We start from the raw sequence: 2575 nt of genomic DNA, 5'->3' as shown, positions 1-2575 counted from the left end.
ATTCAACAAAGGGGTAAGTCTTATGTTTTGTGAATAAAAGGAACAAATGTTCATTGAAAAAAAAAAAAGAATGAACACTTTGACGGCCCATTGTTTACTATGGCAAATGGTTAATTACAACTTGTGTTGTTATTGAAATATCAGTAGAAATCTCTCTCCCACTGATACTAAACTTTATAATTCATCATTCACAAAGCCTTCTTTAATCAACTTTTTTTAAGTACTTAAATTGTTGTCAAACCCGTTCCTTTCCTCCATAATGGTCTGAGGATGGGTTTCAGGTGATATATTGACTGTGTTCTCCAAAAAGAACATCCTTCTTAAGATCTTGAAAACATTTGTCTTCATGAATCTGAGCCCAAGCCACAGTAAACACAGAATAATGAGTAGCATCTGTCACCCTTAATGGCAAGGGATGTCAAGGACTCTCAAGCCTCTGTGTATTTTTATGGCAAATAAAATAAATTGATCCACACACTCAGTGAGTCTGTCAATCAACACTTGTGTGGGTGCCAACCATGAGTTACGTCTGGCAGTAAAACAACATATATCACACTATGTTTGCTTTCATGGAGTTTATAGTCCAAACAGAGGATCAAGCACGAAAGCAAATAGAAGCCGTAAAGAATTAGGATGACTAAGACAAGAGAAGCACATATAATTGACCAAGGAAAACTTTAGAGTTTGGGAGTAAGGGAGTCATAATGGTTTTCTAACTATAGGTTTAAAACTGAACAAATGAGGATGCGGAAGTAGGGGAAATACCAGGGAAACAAAGTAGTACAAGTGTGAAGGTAAAAGGTGATTGAAGGCTATGTTAGTCAGATTTCCATAGCTGTAACAAAATACTTGTGATAATCAACTTATAAAGAGTGGAGGTTTATCTTGGCTCAAACTCTGAGGACTATAGTGGAGCTCTGTATCATGGTGGGTAGCATACAGTAAAGCAAGGATTAACCATATGATCAGCACACAAGAGAGCAGAGAGGGAAGACATCAGGGTGCCACTGTCTCCTTTAAAGTCATGCCCGCACAACATCCTACTAAGCCACATCTGTTAAAGCTTCTATCAGCTTCTATCCAATCTGTTTTTAAGCCTTTAACACATGGGCCTTTTGGGGAGTGTTTCAGATTCAAGAAATGGGGAGATAGGGCAGTTGATAAAGGGGTTGTCAACCAATCATAGCACCTACATTAGATGCCCAGAACCCATATAAAAACCAAGCATAGTGATGCAAGCATATAATCCTAGCACGGGGAGGTGGAGACACAGATTCCTAGGATTGACTGGCTAGCCAGCCTGGGTACCTGGTGAGTTCCAGGCCAATCAAAGCCATAGCACTGTCTCAGAGGCAGATCAATAGACACACGCAGATCCTCAGGCTCAGAAGGGAGAACTGGGCTTGAGATACAATCAGGGTTCGAACACTGGAGGGCCGTGTGCCATGCTGAGCAGTTTTGATTATATTCTTTTTCTATTGAGGCACTAGAAGTTTCCTGAAGTGTAGAGTGTCTTGATTAGATGTGTGTTTTAGACAGTTCACTCCAGCTGCTATTCAGATCTTCGATGATAAACTCTGCGACCTGATTCTCAGTTTATTGTTTGTATCAGGTCCATAAGTGTGAGAACAAGTCGGGTCTGACTCTCTTGGACTCTTTTTCTTCTGTTGGTTTGTCTTGTCCAACTTCAATGTGATAGTTTGTGTTTTATCTTACTGTATTTCATATTTATTATATATTATATTATATCAATAGTTATTGTATTTTTTAAAAATGAATGAATGAATGAATGAATGAATGAATGAAAACCTACTCACTAGGGTAAAGGTTAATGGCTGAACTGTCACTTATACCTGCCAGGAGAGGGAAAAATCTATTTTCTCCAGTGGAGTGACACTGAGTATATCAACCATTCCAGGGCAGTCCTCATGTTCAGGAGCAGCTGACCAACATATAATAGACTACATTTTTTATGTGCTTTTATTTAATGACAGTTTGGTGGGTTGTTTTGGGCTGCTTGTTTTGTTTTGTTTTCTATTTGGGTTTTATTTTCTCGGTTTTATTGTTGTATTAGGTTTTTGTTTTTGTTTTTTTGAGAAAGAACTTAAAGTTGGATGGGTCAGGAGACAGGAAAGTTGTGGGAAGACTTAAGAAAAGGAAAGAATATGATCAAATATATTTAAGTTTAAATTGTTTTAAATTAAAAAATATACTAATAATTAAAAAAACCCTTGGGACCTAGAAGCATATTACTCATCCATCACAGTATTTTAAATGCCCTGTGAGCACTAAATGCTCTTTTAAGCTCTATAAATATAGCAATGGGCCAGAGTCACAATTCTCTTCTCAAGGCATATTCTATCAGGGCTAAATGGACATTAGCCAGACAAGTGAGGAGATAAATAAGAAAAACAAAACAAAACGAAACAACAACAACAACAAAAGAACAGATACTAATACCAAGTATCAGGCAAAACATCAGTGGGGCTGATAGAAGCACATGCTCAGTGGAGCTGAGAGAAGCACCAGTGGCTTTAAACTGCATGCTTAGGAAGACATCTCTGCAGAATCTGAA

The sequence above is a fragment of the Mastomys coucha genome, unplaced genomic scaffold (assembly GCF_008632895.1).
Source record: "Mastomys coucha isolate ucsf_1 unplaced genomic scaffold, UCSF_Mcou_1 pScaffold23, whole genome shotgun sequence".
In the NCBI taxonomy this organism is placed as follows: domain Eukaryota; kingdom Metazoa; phylum Chordata; class Mammalia; order Rodentia; family Muridae; genus Mastomys; species Mastomys coucha.
Note: the sequence above shows the minus strand (reverse complement) of the source record.